This window comes from Bos taurus, chromosome 13 (assembly GCF_002263795.3).
Source record: "Bos taurus isolate L1 Dominette 01449 registration number 42190680 breed Hereford chromosome 13, ARS-UCD2.0, whole genome shotgun sequence".
Lineage (NCBI taxonomy): Eukaryota > Metazoa > Chordata > Mammalia > Artiodactyla > Bovidae > Bos > Bos taurus.
In genome coordinates this window covers 35,183,168-35,205,786 of record NC_037340.1, presented here as the reverse complement: position 1 = coordinate 35,205,786, position 22,619 = coordinate 35,183,168, and the positions used below count along the sequence as shown (strand labels likewise).

General features: G+C 43.2%; 1 long non-coding RNA gene across 1 annotated transcript; it reads right to left on the bottom strand.

Moving 5' to 3' along the window:
• Positions 1-9,887: 9,887 nt before the first annotated feature.
• Positions 9,888-18,610, bottom strand: LOC132346895 (uncharacterized). Its single transcript, XR_009496872.1, has 3 exons — positions 18,359-18,610; positions 14,445-14,508; positions 9,888-10,638 (listed from the first exon to the last, which is right to left on the bottom strand). It is a non-coding gene; the product is annotated as an uncharacterized lncRNA (long non-coding RNA).
• Between the last annotated feature and the right edge of the window lie 4,009 nt (positions 18,611-22,619).

Below are 22,619 nucleotides of genomic sequence, written 5' to 3'. Positions count from 1 at the left end.
ATTATGTTCAGTTCAGTCGCTCAGTCGTGTCTGACTCTTTGCGACCCCATGAACCTCAGCACGCCAGGCCTCCCTGTCTATCACCAACTCCTGGAGTCCACCCAAACCCATGTCCATTGAGTCGGTGGTGCCATCCAACCATCTCATCCTCTGTCATCCCCTTCTCCTCCTGCCCTCAATCTTTCCCAGCATCAGGGTCTTTTCAAATGAGTCAGCTCTCTGCATCAGGTGGCCTAAGTATTGGAGTTTCCACTTCAATATCAGTCCTTCCAATGAACACCCAGGACTGATCTCCTTTAGGATGGACTGATTGGATCTCCTTGCAGTCCAAGGGACTCTCAAGAGTCTTCTGCAACACCACAGTTCAAAATCATCAATTCTTTGGCACTCAGCTTTATTTACAGTCCAACTCTCACATCCATACATGACCGCTGGAAAAACCATAGTCTTGACTAGTCGGACCTTTGTTGGCAAAGAAATGTCTCTGCTTTTTAATATGCTGTCTAGGTTGATCATAACTTTCCTTCCAAGGAGTAAACGTCTTTTAATTTCATGGCTGCAATCACCATCTGCAGTGATTTTAGAGCCCAGAAAAATAAACTTAGTGGAAACTGTTTCCACTGTTTCCCCATCTATTTGCCATGAAGTGATGGGACCAGATACCATGATCTTAGTTTTCTGAATGTTGAGCCTTAAGCCAACTTTTTCCCTCTCCTCTTTCACTTTCATCAAGAGGCTCTTTAGTTCTTCACTTTCTGCCATAAGGGTGGTGTCATCTGCATATCTGAGGTTATTGATATTTCTCCTGGCAGTCTTGATTCCAGCTTGTGCTTCATCTAGCCCAGCGTTTCTCATGATATACTTTGGATATAAGTTAAATAAGCAGGGTGACAATGTACAGCCTCAACATACTCCTTTTCCTATTTGTAACCAGTCTGTTGTTCCATATCCAGTTCTAACTATTGCTTCCTGACGTGCATACAGATTTCTCAAGAGGCAGGTCAGGTGGTCTGGTATTCCCATCTCTTTCAGAATTTTCAAAGTTTATTGTGATCCACACAGTCAAAGGCTAATACATTCCAATTTGTGTTGGCATCTATTTCTGACTTCCTGTGATCTTCTATTCATGTGTCAACTCCAAACTGTTGTAACAAACTGTTTAGCCAAATCATTTAAATTATGGCTTTATAACTTGTTTTATTAATAGTATCCAGAAAGGCTTATATCCTTCTCATAAATCTTATTTTTCAGACTCTCCTGAGCTATTTTTGTTTAGTTACCTTTTTGTAAGAACTGTAAAATCAACTTGCCAAGTTCCAACAAAACCTGGTTGGTTTTTAAAAGTGGGATAGTATTAACAGATTAATTCAGGAAGAGTTAACAGTTACATGATGTTGAGTCTGCCTTCTGAGAACATGGTAACCTTTCCATTTGTGTAGTTCATTCATTTCCCTCAAGGATGTGCTTTATAAATCATGCCCATTTCTTATTAAGTGTATTTCTAGGTAGTTTATCCTTATTATTGCTCCTCTGAAAATGGGGGCTTCTCTTTCATTGCATCTTCCAGCTGACTGTTGTTACTGTTTCCACTCTTTAAAGTGTTAGTCGCTCAGTTATGTCCAACTCTTTGTAACCCCATAGACTGTAGCCCACGAGGCCCCTCTGTCAATGGGATTCTCCAGGCAAGAATACTGGAGTGGTTTGCCCTGCCCTCCTCCGGGGGATCTTCCCCACCCAGGGATCGAACCCGCGTCTCCAGCATTGCAGGCAAATTCTTTACCACTGAGCCATAGGGAAGCCTTTGTTTCCACTCTTACCAGTGAGTAAACTGACCCTTAAGAGAAGTGACCTTCCAAGTCTCATCCATGGTAAGTGGTTGAGATCGAATTTGGCCCCAGGTCTTCTCATTCCACCCCGACACCAACATGTGGATAGAAACCATCCATCCTTTAATATATACCTTGGTGACAAATGTGTATCATTACTATTGCATATGGGACTTCCATGGTGGCTCAGACGGTAAAGAACCTGCCTGCAATGCAGGAGACCCGGGTTTGATCCATGGGTCGGGAAGATCCCCTGGAGAAAGAAATGGCAACCCACTCTAATATTCTTATTTGTTTCTTTCCTGTTGGAGCTTAAAGGAATCTTGAGACGTGATCCAGCCCATTCTTATCTTATGGTGAGGAGAATGGTGCTCCTAACCAGGAACTCACCAGCATTTACAGGTGAAAGGAGAAATGAACCCATCCGAACCTGTTAGCTTTGTTCTACCAACTCCAGTTCCACGAAGCAGCTTGAGGACATGAGGCAGGCTTTTGTCCATTGCAACTGGAAACACTGCCTTGCGCCTTGGTTTTGGCTCTCGAGCTGGTAATGCTATTTTAATCACCCCCTGCTGAATTTTTTCACGGAATTGAAATTACAAGGGCTATTGCTGTTTTCTATGTGTGTTTAAAATACTGTTTGCTCTGCTACCCTAGAATGCACAGGAGAAAGGTTTTTTATTTTTGTTTTTCTGAATGTCAGCACATTTCATTTCATTTAAAAATAACCACATCCTTGTTGACAAGGGTCTTGGAGTCTTACAAGGAAGCCGGGGATGGAGAGGAGGTCAGTTAATACTGTCCACGGCCTGCAGAGGGAGCTCTGTGGTTTTCTTTCTCTCCAACGCACAGCTGGTCCATTGGTTAACATGGGCGATTTTAGGGCTGAGCATTTGTCAGAGTGACTTATAAGCTGTATAATATAAGTCGGGCTAGTTCTTTCTTTCCCTACTGCTCTGCTCTGTCATGGATCACCACCCTGGGAGTGGGGGGTCAGTGCAGGAGGGTTATGGTCACATGTGCCCCCATGGCACTTCTGAAAGGCTCTGGGGAAACCTCTAGGGATAGGTTGCAAGCAGTCTTCTGGTCTCCTGAGAACTCAGCAGCACCGGGGTCTCTACGAAGAACCACTGTCTTTTCCATCGAGTTTTCCATCTACTGTTTAAATTCCTTTTAAAAATTATATAAATTATGGTAGGCAATTTTGAAAATTGAAAACACATTAAGAAAAAAGTTGCTCATAACCTCCAGTGCAGAGCTACGCACCCTGCTGTATTTCTTTGTGGCCTCATAGGCACTGTACTGCCCAAAGCCTTTAGGTTCTACGACTGACAGCTGAAAAATCCACGTCAGGACAGCTGCCTGAGCTGGAAACAGGGCAGGAAGGGCTTCCCCCGGTGGCACAGGGGTAAAGAATCTGCCTGCAATGAAGGAGCCACAGGAGATGTGGGTTCAATCCCTGGGTCGAGAAGATCCCCTGTAGGAGGCCATGACAACCCACTCCAGTATTCTTGCCTGGAGAATCCCATGGACAGAGAAGCCTGGTGGGTTACCGTCAGAATCCCATGGACAGAGAAGCCTGGTGGGCTACCGTCCAGGGGGTTGCAAAGAGTCAGACGCGACTGAGTGACTTAGCATGCACACACGCACAGGGCAGGAATGGCCTGGCAGCCCCAGAAGGTTCTGCCATCAGAACTCAGCTGGACTGAAAAATCAAACCCTTCTCTCTCAGTGTCCTAATTAAGCCGATGATCTGAGGGTGTATGGCTTGTGATTGTGGCTTGTTTTCTCAGCCCATCTGACCCAGACATTAAAGGGCTTGTTCATGATCCTTTGCTGTCCATGTGATGGCAGAGAACTCCAAAATTCCATATGACAAACGTTCTACTGGGAGCTGCACGTCGGACGCAAGGCAGTGAGTTGGCTCCTCGTGCTGCAGCCCGTCAGCCCTTGAATGTCTGGGGGAAGCAAGGAGGGTGGAGACCACAGCTCTGGCACTGGCTTCTGTTCTTGGAGAGAAAAATGTGTTTTTAAGAAACTTGTTGCCCACAATTTTCTCAGAGAGGAGATGTTCCTTTCCTTAAGGAAACTAGTAGAGATAGAAAAGAATAGAGCATCAAGGACCCCGAGTGAGAATTGAAACACATACAGAATCCCCTCGAGGCTGTTACACTTGTGACCCGATGTTTGTTTACTGTCCACCTTTGAATGAATGGACCCTTCAGAACACTGTGAGAAAAATGGCTCAGTCTGCTTTCTAGATCCTGATTCACTTCTTTAAGGGAGGGAGGAAAGGAGACAGATATCAGGAATGGTTGTGCTTCTTGATTGCTTGGTCCAGTTAACTATTAGGTTGGCCTAAAAGTTCATTTGGGTCTTTCTGTAAGATATTATGGAGAAACCAGAATAAATTTTTTGGCCAACCCAATACTAGAAGGACGTTTCTTTATGAGGCATGCAGCCTATTTTTCTCTTTCAGTGTTCAATGTGTAAGAAAAATATTTTTTATTAGTTAATTATTTTGTGTAAATATTTGATAACTACAGGGAGGAAAAGTCCCCAAAACAGTCAAGCAGTAATCTACTTGGAGCTCATGTTGATTTAGTTTAGACTAGTATAGGGAGTCTAAGGGAATAAAGTTTATGTTATCATAAATCTAAAGTTATCTTACATGTTTTCTAAATTAAGTGATATGTCCTTAAATAAATGAATAACATTAAAAAATAGTGTGGAACACAGGCCAAGAGAAAAAAGTTATTTAAAGAGTTTTTATCTGCCTTTTCTCAGATTGATTTCTCGTGGATGAAACGTTTCTCTGACCATTGTTTCCTCAGCATCTCAACAATTAAGAGTGATATACACTACAACCCAGGTTTGATCCCTGGGTGGGGAAGATCCCCTGGAGAAGGGAATGGCAACCCACTCCAGTATTCTTGCTTGGAGAATTCCAGGCACAGAGGAGCCTGGTGGGCTACAGTCCATGGGGTCGCAAAGGGTCAGACGCAACTGAGCGACTAACACTTTCACTTTTATTTTTCATGTGTAAAATAGATAGCCAATGGGAATTTGTTTTATGACGGGGCACTCAAACAGGAGCTTCATGACAACCTAGAGGGTGGGGTGGGGTTGGAGGTGGGAGGGAGGTTCAAGAGGGAGGGGACATATAAATACCTATGGCTGATTCACGTTGGTATATGGCAGAAATCAAAACAATATTGTAAAGCAATTATCCTTCAATTAAAAACAAATAAAATTTAAAAATTTTTAAAGAAATAAGTGAAAACAAAGAGTAAGAGAATTTGTAAGAGATAAAAGGCTAAACTCATCAGCATTCTATTTCAAGGAGAAACTCACCTGTTGTAAAGGATTCTGGAAGCTGTCAATCTACATATGGCTTTTGTAAGAAGGGTTGGAAGGTCCGGGATGATCCAGGGAAAGGTAAAAAATGGGGTCCCAAGGAAGAATCTCTCGAGATTTGCACCCAAAAATGCTGAGGGTATTTCCTGAGGGCAGGTTTGAATCTGAAGGACTGTCAGCCTCCTCAGACTGCCTGCTCAGACTTGGGCAAGTCAGAGAGGAAAGGTGTGCTTTCGGCAGGAAGTGTTTTCTAAACTTCCTAGGCAGGACAGTTCCATCCAAAGGAGACAGTTCACTGCTTTAAAAGTATAGCTAGATGGTAACAGTGCGGCAAGTGGTTTCTGTGCCACAGCCTTGATTTCATTTGGGGGACGGGCAGGGATGCTACAGAGCGTGATTAAAAACTGAGGAACTCAGTTAAGAATCTAAGTGATACTCCATTGTGTGTGTATCACAGCTTCCTTATCCGTTCACCTGCTGATGGACATCTAGTTTGCTTCCATGTCCTGCTGCTGCTGCTGCTGAGTCACTTCAGTCGTGTCCGACTCTGTGCGACCCCATAGACGGCAGCCCACCAGGCTCCCCGTCCCTGGGATTCTCCAGGCAAGAACACTGGAGTGGGTTGCCATTTCCTTCTCCAATGCGTGAAAGGGAAAAGTGAAAGTGAAGTTGCTCAGTCGTGTCCGACCCTCAGCAACCCCATGGACTGCAGCCTTCCAGGCTCCTCCATCCATGGGATTTTCCAGGCAAGAGTACTGAAGTGGGGTGCCATTGCCTTAGTGCTACAATGAATATTGGGGTACATGTATTTTTTTTTCATGTGTCTTTTTCAATTCTGGTTTCCTCAGGATATATGCCCAGTAGTGGGATGGAGGAGACACATTTATACCTATGGCTGATTCATATTGATGTATGGCAAAAACCATTACAATATTGTAAAGTAATTATCCTCCAATTAAAATAAATGAATATTAAAAATTTTTTTTTTTAATTTCAGTGAGTCACAATCAAATAATTACTTGGACATTTGTTGGTATGTATGAGCTTATGTGAAAGTGAAAGTCGCTCAGTGTTGCCCAACTCTTTGTAACCCCATGGACTATATACAGCCTACCAGGTTCCTCTGTCCGTGGAATTCTCCAGGCCAGAATATGGAGTGGGTAGCTGTTCCCTTCTCCAGAGGATCTCCCCAACCCAGGGACTGAACCCAGAAGTCCCACATTGCAGGCAGATTCTTTACTATCTGAGCCAGGGAAGCAAAAGTCTTACTCCCAAAGAACTTATTTTTTAATGCTCAGATCTTTAATGTTATTTAATATTCAGCTGTGTGATATTTTTTTTTTGTTTGTTTTGTTTATTTTTATTTTTTGGCTGTGCCCCACTGCGTGCGGGATCCTTGTTTCCTGACCAGGGATTGAACCTGTGTCCCCTGCATTGGAAGCATGGCATCTTAACCACTGGACAGCCAGGGAATTCCCCAAAACTTTTATAATCTTACCACAAGAGGAGTTTATGGTTTATATCAAAGGTAACTTATTGTGATCTTTATTAAAAAAAAAAAATAAATAAAAGCACTAGAGAAGTGAATTGGAAGAGGCTGATTTAATTTACTGTCCTTGAATGCAAAGTTGCTTGGCCTGAAAATGGAGTCTGTCTTGTGGTAGGTATCCAGTCAGCATTTGTTGAATGAATTTAATGAATTGCCATTGTCTGCCACTGTGGACTGTACACCTGGCCTCATTTCCTCGGATGACGGAAAGGAAACACCTATATGAGTCCCCAAGTACTTGAGTGTCTCCTTGGATTGGACCAAGAGAACAAAGGCTCAGCAGCTGACCCTGGACAGGTCACAGACGAGAGGCGCAGCTGGAGATGCTGAGGGTTGACGGAAAAGACCCCGGCTGGCTCAAGTGCTGGGGACACATGACCTTAGGCTGTGAGGGACCAGAAAGCTTCGGAAGGAAATAAGCGCCCAGTTGGCTGGCAGGACGTGCCTTCTCCCTCTTCTGACTCCCACCCCACCCACCCCACCTACCACAATGACTTTTTCGATCTTTGAAATTACAAGTTCTTTATCTCACATTGCATGAGTAATATGAGTAATTTCCTTGTAGAAATATGAAAAGTAAGCAGAGACAAAAAGTTTCCTGTGATTTGGGTACGCATAGCAAGGATTGTTCATATTTCAGTGAGTGATGCCTCCACACTTGTTCCTTCAACCAAATAGCCTGAGTGTAAATATAGCTTTTATACTAACATACATATGTGTGTGTACAGTGTGACCATTTACAATACAGTTTGTTTCCTATGTTTAGTGCTATTAAAACACAGTATTGCCTAGAACATGTTTTTTTGCGTGTGTGCATGTGCTGAGTCCCTCAGTCGTGTCTGACTCTTTGCGATCCCATGGACTGTAGCCCTCCAGGCTCCTCTGTCCATGGGATTTTCGAGGCAAGAATACTGGGGTGGGTTGCCATTTCATTCTTCAAGAATATGTTTCTTATTGGCTGCATAATCTCATAAACGCAAGTATCGCAGTGATTCTGGAGAACCCACCCAGATTCGTGGGGAGGGGACATAGGTTCCCCTGCAAAGTGTGCAGTGGTGGGGTTCTAGAAGAGCCTGTGAGCTGGAAAAACACTGTAGCTTTTATGAAAAATCTGTCCCAATGTTCACTGGTTGGATTGGCCATCACACCTGCTACGTAATCTTCGCTGGTCCCCCGTGTCATTCTGTCTTTCGCAAGAGGTTAATCACTGGAATGACATAAGATTAACCAGAAGTTGCGGTCAGCCTGAGGGAGGGGACCTCAAGGGCTCTAGTACTTGCTGTGGGGGTTATCATCAGACTCTCAGCACCAGCTGTCTATGCCCTAGACCTTCAGCTCTCAACTGTGGTGAGTGACCCCCAAAAGCATTTTGAAGTGGGAAGGGACAAGCCCCTGAAAACAGAAACTTCCTAAGAAAAAAGTAAGCAGGGGTTCTTCCCTTTGATCACAGGGTAGCTTCAGGCAAATTACTAAATTCTGTGTTGCCTGTGTTTTCTTACCTATAAGATGGGGTGATTATAATACCCACCTCGCACAGTTTAAAATGGAGATCAACATGTGTTCATCAGTAAAGCCCTTAGAACAGTGCTGCTATGCGATAAACTCTTAATAAATACTATATCACTATGAGTAGAGGTAGTGATTCACTATGAGTAGTAGCAGTGATAGCTGTAGTAGTAATATAATTGTTGGATATTTATATCTCAGGTTTTTTATATAGTAAATAATTTATTAGAATATCTTTGCAGATACTTTTTTGCCCATGTTATCTGATTATTTCCTCAGAGTGTAATTGCTAGGTGCATATATTTTAAGGCTTTTGATACATGTTGCAGACTCTATTCCAGAAAATGTGTTCCAATTCATTTTACAGTCAACATTTTAAAAGGATGCCAAACTACCCACTCCCTTCAGCACTAAGGGTTGTCATTTGAAAATCCATATGTGAATTCATTGTTTCTTTAATTACTAGGGAGGCTGAGAACTCTTTCCATATGTTTGTAGTCAGCTGTATTAAATCTTCCGTGGGTTGTATCCTTTTCCATTAACTGAGTTAAATCTGTGTAACAAACATAAGTTTAATACATTTATATTATATTTATTATTATCTTTTAATACATATTTTATGGATCTTATGTTTATTGTGATTTTAAAACTTTACTTTTACTGTATTACTTTGTGTTTTCTGTTCATAATGTATATGTATATTATAGGTACATTTCTTCTTTCTCCTTTCTGCTAGAATAATTGACTTTTCTTAATTTCTTTTTCTTTCTTTGCTGCTGCTACTTTGGAAGTTATACATTCTGTTTCTATTTTTCTAGTGGTTATCTTCCAATTTTTATCTTGTACCTGAATTTAAAAGATGCTTTGTTCCTTGGAAAGAAAGATACGACAAACCTAGACAGCATATTAAGTAAATAGCAAAGACATCACTTTGCCACCAATGGTCTGTCTAGGCAAAGCTATGGTTTTTCCAGTAGTCATGTACAGATGTGAGAGTTGGACCATAAAGAAGTCCAAGCACCGAAGAATTGATGTTTTTGAACTATGGTGTTGGAGAAGACTCTTGAGAGTTCCTTGGACTGCAAGGAGATCAAAACAGTCAATCCTAAAGGAAATCAACCCTGAATACTCACCAGAAGGACTGTTGTTGAAGCTGAAGCACCAATGCTTTGGCCACCTGATGTGAACAGCTGATTCATTGGAAAAGACCCTGGTACTGGGCAAAAGAGTAAAAGGAAAAGAGGGTGACAGAGGATGAGACGGTTGAATGGCCTCACCAATTCAATGAACATGAACTTGGGCAAACTCCGGGAGGTGGTGAGGAACAAGGAAGCCTGGTGTGTGGCAGTCCATGGGGTCACAAATAATCGAACACGACTTGGCGACTAAACAACAGCAACATCTTGCATTACCGCTTTTTGATCAATGACAGTGACCTAATTTTTCCTGTAGGATGTAACTGTGCTCTGGGTTGGGGCCACATCATGCTTTGGGGTGAAGGTCAAAAGGCGCAGCTCAGGACGTACGGAACAGGGCTCGTGGTAAACCACGTCCCAAAGACGAAGGAGAAAGCAAAGGCAGCCAGATGTGCCTGAGCCCCAGGGCTGTGAGATGAGTGCCAGCCTTCTGAAAATGAGTCCCGTGAGGAAATGGAACAAATCTGAGATGTCTCTTGGCCGTGGACAGGGCAGCTCACGTAATCTGCATAATGTCAGTTCTGTAATCACAGCCTCACACACTTGAGCGAATGCAGACCCAAATGAGGACACTGAGGATGCTGGGAGCAGGTGCGACCCCCCTGCTGACCCCAAGATGGACTGTCCTAGCCTGACTCATGCAAGGTGCTCTGCAGTGTCTCTGGCCACCCTCCCCTGGAGAGGAGTCCTTCTGCCTCCCGTTGTCACCCAGCACCTGGGGTCTACAATCTGTCTCCATCACCCGGCAGAGAGATCGGTCAGCCAGCAGTTGCTCTAAATGCATGGAGATTTTGGATACCTGCTTATTTCAACTCCAAGATACATGAAACTGGGCTATGTGTTTCCCTGCCACACCTTCCTGGAACACTGGGTTTTTGTTTGAAGATTTTAGAGAACAAAGAGTATCATTTTCATATTAAAATAAACATTAATGGGCAGAATGCAACATTGGATGAATTTCAAAGGGCAAGCTTAAAACTTCAAAAAGAGTTCAAGTTTGCATTTGCAGTTCTGGATCAAGTGCTCAGCCCTCCCCTGGGGTGCTCATCCACTGTGCTTTGTTTATTTATTGTTATTCTCAGGGTTTTAGGTTTTAATCCAGTAGCCAAATATTTTCTTCCAATACAGTGAAGACACCTAATTCAAAGGTTGTCAGAAGATTTGTTCTTGGCCTGCCTTCTCTTCCTCTCCCCTCTCCACCTCGCTGAAAAAAAAGAAATAAATTACTACCCAAGCCTATAAACTATGAAATGTTAGTCACTCAGTTGTGTCCCACTCTTTGTGACCCCATGGACTATAGCCCAATCAGGGTCCCCTGTCCTTGGGATTCTCCAGGCAAGAATACTGGAGTGGGTAGCCATTCCCTTCTCCAGGGTATCTTCCTGACCCAGGGATCGAACCCAGGCCTCCTGCATTGTAGGTGAATTCTTTACCCTCTGAACCACCCACATGGGAAGCCCTATACACTGCAAAGTAGGCTATGTGAATCTCCCATCCAGATGCTGGAAAGGGCCCCATTTCCCTGCAGGCTGTGGCCTCAGGAAACTCCCCGCCATGTGATGCCCTCCCTGACCCCTCACACTGCCCCTCACTTTTCATAAAAGTGGGAGCAGTTCTTAGGTGTTTCTTCACCCTCAACCCAGACCAGTCCCGAGTCTGTGAGTTGAAGTTGTGTGTAATCTGACCATTTTGCTCAGAAAGCCCAGCCTCTGCCCTGACAGGTATTGTCAGGTTTAATTTACAAGCTGGGCATTCTTTTGTTTTTCCAAAAGTGTGTGTCCTCTTCTTTTTTCAAGATTAGTTTATGTATTTATTTGTTTATTTTTGACTATGCTAAGTCTTCATTGCTGTGCGTGGGATTTTCTCTCGTTGCGGCAAGCTGGGGCTACTCTCTAGTTGCAGTACACGGGCCTCTCATTGCAGTGGCTTCTCTTGTTGCAGAGCACAGCCTCTAGGGCATGAGGGCTTCAGGAGTTGTGGCTTGTGGGCTCAGTAGTTGTGGCACATGGGCTTAATTACCCTTCAGTACGTGGAATCTTCCTGGACCAGGAATCAAACATTCGTCCCCTGCATGGGCAGGTAGATTTCTAACCACGATTAAAGTCTGAGTGTCTTCCGATAGCCAGTATATCTGCAGTTGGGAGGAAAGCAACCTCTAGATCTGCAGGCAGATTAGCCAAGACCTTCTTTCTGGAAGTGAACTCTCCATCAGCAGCTCATTTCATGGTCACCATCCACATTCCTCAGGCTGCATTCACAGCCCTGCCTGTGGCGCCCTCTTGAATTGCTGGATGTGTGTGTCCTTGACTCTTGTGAGGAAAGTGCTCCAGGGTCAGAATCGCTTCGCTTCCAGAAAGGGCCAGGATGAAGTTGGTGGACATGGGCCAGCACCAAGGAGTGGTCCTGGAGGCAGCACCTCCCTCAAGCTCCCTGAGGGCAGGGAGGTCCGAGGGGTGAGCATGGCCAGTATCAGAGGAACTGGGACCAGTCTCCTGTGCCAGGTCCTGAGGTGCAAGAGCCCCGCTTGGACAGTAGATGAAACTAGAAGGCAGGAGAGAGGGGTCATGCTCAGGTGCAGGGGCCAAGGTAAGAGGGTTGAAGTGACAAGACCAGGAGATGCATGGCCCAGGGGATGGTCAGCTAGACTGTAAACTTGGGATCATAAGACCTCTTTTGACAAAGTTTTCAGTAAAAGTCTTAGGGAAAGTGCCGAGTATATTGTTAAAGCTAAATAAGTGTTAGTTGTCTAAACGAAAAATTATAGAGAGGTGGGAATATAGACCTACTACCACTTTCAGGGCGAAAATATTAATAATGAAAGATTTGGGAATATGAGACTTCCCTAATGATCCAGAGGGTTAGACTCTATGATCAAAATGCAGGGGGCCCAGGTTCAATCCCTGGTCGGGGAACTAGAGCCCACAAGCATGCCTCAACTAAAGATCCTGCATGCTGCAGTTAAGACTTGGAGCAGCCTAAATCAAATCAAATCAAAAAAAAAAAAAAAAATTTGGTAAAAAGGAAGTCTTTTATAAGAAACATAATTTACAGGGTTATAAGAGTAATGTATGTGAAAGCACTTTCCTTCGGAGAATTTAGAGCAGTTTGAGGTTCACAGCCAAACTGAGGGGAAGGTACAGCGATTTCCCAGGTACCCCTGCCCCCCTCATGCACTGCCATCCCTTTATCAAGGTCCTTCTCCAGGTGGGGCATTGGCTGTAACTCATGAATCTACGTTGACTCATCACTGTCACCCCAAGTTCACAGCTTCTTTACATTAGGGTTCACTCTTGGTGTTCTATGGGTTTGGAAAATGTACAGCCATGTGTATCATCATTATGGTATCAGAGTACTTTCGTCGTCCTGAAAATCCTCTGCACTCCACACCAACTCTTCTCTCTTCACTTCAGCCCCTGGCAGCCACTCACCATTTGACTGTCTCCATGTTTTGTCTTTTCCAGAATGTCATGTAGTCGAAATCGTGCAGTGTGTGGCCTTCTGTCATTGGCTTCTTTCACTTAGTATTAATACTCTGCATTTAAGTTTCCTCCATGTATTTTCATGGCTTGAGAGCTCATTTCTTTTCATGGCCAAGTAATAATCTGTTGCCAGGGTGTACCACAGTTTATTTATCCATTCACCCACGGAACAACATCTTGTTTGCTTCCAAGTTTTGGCAATTAGAAATAAAGCTGATTATAAATATCTGTGTAAAAGGTTTTTGTGTGGGAATAAGTTTTCACACAAAACTTATTTCACAGAGCTTAAGAGGTGTCAAGAATACACAGAAGAACCACACAAGAAAGGTCTTAATAACCCAGATAACCACAATAGTGTGGTCACTAACCTAGAGCTGGATATCCTGGATTGTGAAGTGGGCCTTAGGAAGCATTACTACAAACAAAGCTAGTGGAGGTGAGAGAATTCCAGCTGAGCTGTTTCAAATTCTAAAAGATGATGCTGTTAAAGTGCTGCACTCCATCTGCCAGCAAATTTGGAAAACTCAGCAGTGGTCACAGACTGGAAAAGGTCAGTTTTCTTTCCAATCCCAAAGAAGGGCAATGCCAAAGAATGTTCAAACTATCATATGCTTGTGCTCATTTCACATACTGGCAAGGTTATGCTCAAAATCCTTCAAGCTAGGCTTCAGCAGTATGTGAACTTCCAGATGTACAAGCTGTATATAGAAAAGGTAGAGGAACCAGAGATTAAATTAATACTGACATTCGCTGGATCATGGAGATAGCAAGGGAATTCCAGAGAAATATCTACTTCTGTTCCATTGACTATGCTAAAGCGTTTGACTGTGTGGATCACAACAAACTGTGGGAAATTATTAGAGATGGGAGTACCAGACCATTTTACCTATCTCCCAGAAACTTGTATGCAAGTCAAGAAGCAACAGTTAGAACCGGACGTGGAACAATGGACTGGTTCAAAATTGGGAAAGGAGTACAACAAGGCTGTATATTGTCACCCTACTTATTTAACTTATATAGAGAATATATCATGTGAAATACTGAGCTGGATGAATCATAGGCTGGAATCAAGATTGTCAGGAGAAATATCAACAGCTGTGTCACCTGCCTTCATGGAGCTTACGGTCTTATGAAAGAGTTATACAGGGATACAGGGATGTATTGTAGTAGCGTAGTGGAGGTATTATAGTAGTGTAGGATGTATTGTAGTATGTAGTGTATAACTATACGCCAGAGAACCACAGGGCGCTATAGCAGAGCTTTAGAGCAGAGGTCCAACTCTCTAGGGAAGTCAAGAGACCTTCTCACAAATGATGACTTAAGTAAACTGGAACTACCTGGAAGTCAAAGCCAGAGAAGGAGTCTGGGCACAGGCAGGTATTCCAATGTTCCAAAAAGAGAAAACTGTGGAGTCTGGTAATGGAGGAAGGCAGGGAATAGAGGAGAACTTAAAGGGACCAGTGTCAGTAATACCAGAATAGAAGGAAAGGGTCCCCAAAGAAAGGACTTTATTAAAAAATAAATTGCTTACAGATTCTCTTTGGAGGGGACAATAAACATCTCAGGACACACCTCCTAGGACTGTTCCAAGGGACCTGAGAAATATAAAGCAAAAGTGCTGAAGCAGGTTCACTGGAGGTCCCAGGGAGCTCCGAGTGTTGCACCCACAGGTCAATGCAGTGTCAGCAGTCCAGGCTGGGAACCATGGCTCCTGAGGAGGAAGAGAGGGCCCTCCATGCCCTGCTTCTGCCTGTGCTCTGGGCCCATTGATGGGGCAGGGCGCTGGTGCTGTGGCCACCCCGCTGGCAAGCCCCTCTGCAACACTTAAATGCTGTGATTACAGAAATCTGCGGGACTTCTCCAGACTTTCCATGATTGCTTGTGACATCTACAGATGCCAGAGAGCAAGATCTGTTCTTTGACATTTGCTCCCTAATCTTCACAGGGGCCCAAAATCAAACCAGGCAGTCATCTAGGGTTCTTTAGCCTCAATCCACATGGCTTTATGTTTTTAAGGTTCTTTTCCTCCAAAGAATTAACATACTTTAGAGACTTCATGTAGCAGCCTTTTCAGTGATCAAAGACGTGACATTCACACACATGACATATGGGGAAACAGAAGGGTGGACAGGCAGTTGGCTGCAAAGACCTAGGACTTTGAATCAGTCCCACCAGGTTTTAAGTCTTGCTTTGCCATTTTCTTCCAGCTGTGTGACCTTGGGCAACAATTTCTGTAAGACTCAGTTTTTTTATAAGTAGGATAGTAGTGTTCCTTTGCACGGTTGTTAAAAGAGTATATGCGCCTAATGCATGTCAAGTGTTTAGCACAATGAGTTCCTACTGCTCTCGGTGCTCTAATCTGCGCATCCTGGAGAGGTCTGCAGTGTACCCGGGGGTGGGGGTGGGGGGTGGGCCACAGCACCACCTCCTTCCCTAATGCGCTTTATGCTTTGTAAGAAACCAAAACGGCGGCTTTATGTATTAGCTTTGCCAACTGAGAACTGCTCTCCAGGGATTTGCTGTTCCTGGAGGGTCTGGGCCTGGTGCTCTTAAGTAAATGATCCCTGATTATTGGCAGTGTTCTCTTCATCCTGAACGTGCCTCCTCTTCCAAGAAGAATTCAAGGCAACTTACAGAATGACAACCAATATAAAGTAAAACATCATAAGTGAAATGAAAGTCACTCAGTCATATCTAACTCTTTGCGACCCCATGGACTATACAGTCCATGGTATTCTCCAGGCCAGAATACTGAAGTAGGTAGCCTTTCCCTTCTCCAAGGGATCTTCCCAACCCAGGGATCGAACTCAGGTCTCCCACATTGCAGGTGGATTCTTTACCAGCTAAGCCACAAAGGAAGCCCAGGAATACTGGAGTGGGAAGCCTATCCCTTCTCCAGCAGATCTTCCCAACCCAGGAATTGAACTGGGGTCTCCTGCATTGCAGGCAGATTCTTTACCAACTGAGCTACCAGAGAAGCCCCTAATACATCATAAGGCAGTAAGACTAGTGCCCCAAAGGCAGGGCATAATATTTTGATCACACTGCTAGAGGTGGATTTCAAATTTGGCTCTGAATGTCTTTGCAGTCAGTGTGAAAGGGGAAGTAAATTTAGCCAGTTTGTGGTTCCATCCAACTAATACCCATCCCGCAAAACCAAGTCCCCAGGATGAAAAGGAGAATAAAGTGTTTTCAGTTGTATTGAGTGTGTATATACGTAGTATCCATCAGACACTGGGGACTTTTGGGGAAATGGGTACTTGTTGGATTATACAAAAACAACTGTCTTAGATGAGGTTTGACACATACATACTAGCATATATATAAAATAGAAAACTAACAAGGGGCTGCCCTGGTGGCGCTAGTGGTAAAGAACCTGCCTGCCCATGCAGGAGACGTAAGAGACACGGGTTCAATCCCTGGGTCGGAAAAATCCCCTGGAGAAGGAAATGGCAACCCACACCAGTATGCTTGTCTGGTAAATCCCGTGGACAGAGGAGCCTGGCGGGCTACAGTCCACAGCGTCTCAAAGAGTCGGACACGACTGAAAAACTTAGCACGCATGCACAGCTAGTAAGGACCTACTGTGTAGGGACCTATACTCAGTACTCTGTAATCACCTACATGGGAGAAGAATCTAAAAAAGAGTTGATATATGTATACGTACAACTGATTCACCTTGCTGTACACATGAAATTAATACAACATTGTAAATCAACTATCAGTTCAGTTCAGTCACTTGGTTGTGTCCAACTCTTTGCCACTCCATGGACTGCAGCACGCCAGGTTTCCCTGACTGTCACCAACTCCTGTAGCTTGCTCAAACTCATGTCCATTGAGTTGGTGATGCCATCCAACCATCTCATCCTCTGTCATCCCCTTCTACTCCTGCCTTCAGTCTTTCTGAGCATCAGGGTCTTTTCTAATAAGTCAGTTATACTCCAATAAAAATTAATTTTAAAAATAAAATAGGTAATAAGGAAAAAAGCAACTATCTTATGCTTGAGCTCAATACATCTATAATCTGACTCTTTGAGAAGAAAAGCTTATGAAAAGTTGCAGTAGAAGATATTTTGTACAGACTTCATGAGAAGAAAGGAAGTGTCAGGGTACCCTGGCCTGTTCTCCATTCTGGGGGGGCCCCTCAACCGGCATCAACAAGTCTTATCCACCCTTCATTGCACAGAAATAAAAATCTAGGGACTCTCACCAAGAATGAGGAAAACAGCATATGTGTATATTTTAACCCAGCTAGCATTGAGCACACCCTTTCAAAGTTATTGATTTTTTTTGCCTGTAGTAAATTAAAAATAGTCTATTTAGCAGTGAATTTGAAAAACATGTGCTTCCAGTTCATGCTGTGAGGCCACGCTTCTCCGTGGCTGTTTGGAAATCTCTTAGCATTGGGTGGTGCTTTCAAATCCCTGGTAATAGAAGAGGCTCCTTGGGGAGAGGCTGACCCTGGAAAACCCGAATAGGTACCAGGAAACTAGCTGCCAAGTGCTTCTCTGAGTGTCACGGAGGAGGGATAGGGAGGAGAGGTCGTGGAGATAACCAGTTATGTGGGGGAAGGGGTAGAGGCAGGGGAAATAATCAGAAGGCACTTGAGAGATCACAGAAAGTCTTCCCTTAACAATAGTCAAAGAAAAAAGGAAAAGCCAAAACTCTTTCCAGGAGGTTGGGAAACGTCACTCGAGTGCATCAAATTATTTTCAGCTTCCATCTCAGAGCCCACGTCTCAGCCCCAGATTCCTATTCCTTCGCTCACTTTGCTGCCTTTCTCATCCTGATTGTGCAGTTGACATATGCCTGCTCCACCTCCCAAAGACAAGTCCTATTTGCGTCCCTCCCAGCTCTTTGTTCTGGGGAAGAAAAAAGAAGGTCCTCTCATTCTGTCAGCTTTGCCTCCCTGGACCCTTGGCTGCCCTGAAAAAGGACTCCTTGCTTTTGTAGTGAGCGCGTGCAAGGACGTGGATCAGGTTTGCCCTTTTAAATTAATGAGGTGCGCAGAGTCACAGGGGGAACTGGAGGGTGGCGCGGTGTTCCTCCCCAGCCGTGGGGGAGTTTCTATTCTTATCTAAAAACACAGATCAATCATTTCTCTTTCCTGCAGCAACTTAATTTGATTTTTCAACAGTATTATTATCACCAATACTTTCCCCTCAACTTCTGATTTTGAAATTTTTCAAGCATACAGAACAATGAAAAAAAAAAAAAAAGAACCCATTTACTCCTGACCCGGATCCACCAATTCGGCCCCATTTGCTTGTTCTGTCCTGCCTCTCCGTCCCTCCCCCTTTTTGCTCTGGGTTTAATATACATATATTAGCCTTTCTGGCTGAGCTATTTGAAATAAATTGCAGTCACCACACGTTCACCTCTAAATACTTCCTCATGAATCTCCTTAGAATATTCCTCTGCATGACTCTGATGTCATTGTCCTACCTGATAAAATGAACAGTATTTCATTGCATCACCTTATATATAGCCTGTACTCTTTCATTCAATTCAGGATCCTATTAAGAGTCAAGCCATGTGCATGGCTGTTACCACTCTTCAGTTTCTTTATGATGCAACACTTGTATCATATGTTTGATGACTTCTTTTCTGTCTTTGTGACATTGTATTTTGTGAAGAGTGCAGGCCAGTCTCCTTGTAAAACATCCTACCTTCTAGACTCATCTGTGTCCTCTTGATAGTGTTTCTTTTGTTCCTGGTAATTGCTGGTGCTTTTTACTGTAACTTGGAGTAAAGACTAAATGTATGATTTGATTCCGGTTAAATAGTTCTCTGAAGAATATTACATAGGTAGTGTTGAGAACTTACTATTTCATTACAAGAGGCATAGGATGTTAAATTGTCCTAAAATCCTTTTTTTTTACTTTCGCTAAGGCCACCAGACCCCACCACTGTGTAGATAATAGTTTTCTTTTTCAGATTGGTAAATAGTAGGGATGGTGAATGCTTTGGAATTGTGAGAATAGTGCATCATTAGCAATATTTTGTCCAACAATTTAAGAATCCATGATGATCCCTGACAGTTTGAATTATTATATTGGGACTGAAGGTTGATGATTTTTTTTGGATTGTGTAATCTATTCTATATTTATTAGCTGGCATTCTGTTAAAAAAAAAAAAAGCTTTCTCTCCACCTCCATTTCTCTCTGTATCATTCCCTCCCTGTCTTCCCTCCTTTTTGTATAATTATAAATTCATGGTTTTTGCAATTTAACTTGTTATAAACAATGACCATCATTTTTCCAATGCCCAGGTTGCCCTAGATTCACCAGCGGGAGCCCCTTTCTTTGGGACCCATAGCCTTTTTACGTGACCCTGTGAGTCTTTGATCACCACTTTGTTTTCTGGCACAAACTGTCCCAGACTCATCTTATGTCTTTTCTGACCCAGATCTGAAATCAACCATTTCTCCCCTTGAAATGGGGAGCAAGATTTAGAAACCAAACTCTGGGTGCTGTGCGTGCTCACTGCCACGCGGTGCTCATAGTGCTCATAGTCACTTCACTGAACAAAGCTGGGCGATGTTTTCACAGTAATCAAGAGTCCTTAATGAGTTTCCACACAAATGTCATAAGATAAGGCCTTTCCTTATCTTCTTTTATATTTTCATGTCTTTTTTTTCTTACAGAGAAACTTTTATTCCTTAAGAAGATTCATATATTTGTTTATTTCCCTTATCCAGAATAAAAATAAAATTGTTTTAGAATTATATTGGTATTGGTCAGGGTTCCTCTAGAGAAACAGAGCTAATAGCTCTTCCTCTGTGTCTCTTTGAGATTCGCTATAAGGAATTGGCCCCGGACAATTATGGAAGCTGACAGGTTCCAAGATCTGCAGGGTGAGTGGACAAGCGGGAGACCCAGGGGTGTAGTTTCAGTCCACTGAAAATGGACTCAGTCCATGCTGGCAGGCTTGAGACCCAGAAAGAGTCAGTTCTTCAGTTTGAGCCCAAAGGCAGGGAAAAAATCATGTCCCAGCTTGTAGGCCACCAGGCAGAAGAAGGTCCCTCTTAATTGAGAAAAGAATTAACCTTTTTGTTCAAGTCCTCAATGAGTTGGAGACTCACCCACCCATTAGGGAAAGCCATCTGCTTTCCTCAGTCTACCAGTGAAATCTTTTTTAAAAGTAGATTAAGGTTTGGCTGTGCTGGGTCCTCACTGCCGCACAGGCTTTCTTTATTGCAGAGAGCGGGGGCTACTCTTCATTGCGGTACGTGGGCTTCTCACTGCTGCAGCTTCTCTTGTTGCAGAGCACGGGCTGTACGGGGCACAGGCTTCAGCAGTTGCTGTGAGCAGGCTTAGCTGCCCCTCGAAACATGGAATCTTCCCAGACCAGGAGTCAAACTGTGTCCCCGGCATTGGCAGGTGGGTTCCCAACCACTGGGCCACCAGGGAAGTCCTACCAATCAAATCTTGATTTCATCCAAAAACGTTCTCAAAGATCCACCCAGTGACAGTGATACACAATTAATCATTACAAATACCAGAATTAGAATTATCAACAAATCTAGTAAGTGAAGTTTCAGCTTTCTTGGTCATTCTTTTTACCTTAGAATATACTCCATTACAGATGTCAGAAATAAAAGTGACTTAGGTTAGTCAAAATCAGAAGCTCCTTAAAATGAAAAGTTACTTGAAAGAGTTACTTTTCAAGGGTGGCTATTTTATCAACTTATGTATTTAAGTTTACTTGCTTCTGTTTGTATTCAATTTTAGAGTTTAAAAAATCCATTTGGATTTAATTTTGGGGTCATTTTGCATATATAAGACATTTATATGGTTCAAAAATCAGAAAGATATAAAGTAGTATACTCTAAGATGTTTGACATCCACCTCTACCTCCCATCCTGTTTCTACTCACTTATCAAATGGATCATTCTTGTGTTTTGTTTTGTTTTTTTGCAAATATACTATATGCTGTTTATTGAGATTATTTTCTAATGGAATCCTGATTTTGATCAGTAAAGTATCACAAATCTGCTGTACACATGTCACAGAAGGCAGAGCAGTACTTGACTAGCACAAAAACATCTGGACACATGTTGTTTGACAAATTCTTGTTAATGAACTGACCTCAGTCAGATATTCATACTTAGATCTGTTTCACTGGACTTTAGTTTAAAAAAAAACCCATACATATCTTGTTATTTTGATTTACATGACTTAATTATTATTTCTATTTTAGCAAACACATTTCCTCTCTAAATTCAGTATTTCCTGACAAGGATGAGACCCTGGAGAATAGAACACAGGAAGTCATGAGGTACTTTCTTTGTCTACTTAACAGAGAAGAGACTTCAGTTGTACTAATAATGTAAGGAAAGACCTCTGCTTTGGCCCCACCCCGATTCACGGAAGGAAGTGCTCATCTCCACCTGCCAGGATGTAGTCTGGCAGCCAACCCCGTAAAGGAGGAAAGGACTCTTTGAAAACATGGAGCCATCAGTAGAATCTCAGTGTTGCTTTTAGCCTAGCCAGGTGGTACATAGTTGCAATCAGTCATATTTCTGAGGCTATGAAAACCCAGTTGAGACTGCAAGGGACAGATAATTTAAAGGAATGGAACAATGACAATAGAGCTGTGTCTGGCTTCTTAAAACTGTCTGTATTACATTCAGTACTTCACTTGCTAGAAATGTTTTCACCTGTATAATGTCACCTGGTGGCTATGGTAACTATGAAAAGCAGGGCAAGAATTATTACACCTTCATAAAGATGACAGAGGGAAGATGGTAAAACCAAGGATGTTGGCCAAGCAGCTATGGAGCTGGGGCTCAGGCAGTCATTGGTCTTTCTTTAGTATGTCAAGTATCGTCAGTTCAGTTCAGTTGCTCAGTCATGTCCAACTATTTGTGAACCTATGGACTGCAGCACGCCAGGCCTCCCTGTCTATCACCAACTCCCGGAGCTTGCTCAAACTCATGCCCATTGAGTCAGTGGTGCCATCCAACCATCTCATCCTCTGTCATCCCCTTCTCCCGTCTTCAATCTTTCCCAGCATCAGGGTCTTTTCAAATTAGTCAGCTCTTCACATCAGGTGGCCAAAGTACTGGAGTTTCAGCTTCAACCTCAGTCCTTCCAATGAATATTCAGGACTGATGTCCTTTAGGATGAACTGGTTGAATCTCCTTGCAGTCCAAGGGACTCTCAAGAGTCTTCTCCAACACCACAGTTCAAAAGCATCAATTCTTCGGCACTCAGCTTTCTTCACAGTCCAACTCTCACATCCATACATGACCACAGGAAAAACCATAGCCTTGACTAGACGAACCTTTGTTGGCAAAGTAATGTCTCTGCTTTTCAATATGCTATCTAGGTTGGTCATAACTTTCCTTCCAAGGAGTAAGTGTCTTTTAATTTCATGGCTGCAGTCACCATCTGCAGTGATTTTGGAGCCCCCAAAATAAAGTCTGTCTCTGTTTACACTGTTTCCCATCTATTTGCCATGAAGTGATGTGACTGGATGCATCACAGGATGCATTTAGTTTTCTGAATGTTGAGCTTTAAGCCAACTTTTTCACTCTCCTCTTTCACTTTCATCAAGAGGCTCTTTAGTTCTTCTTCACTTTCTGCCATAAGGGTGGTGTCAACTGCATATCTGAGGTTATTGATATTTCTCCCGGCAATCTTGATTCCAGCTTGTGCGTCTTCCAGCCCAGCGCTTCTCATGATGTACTCTGCATATAAGT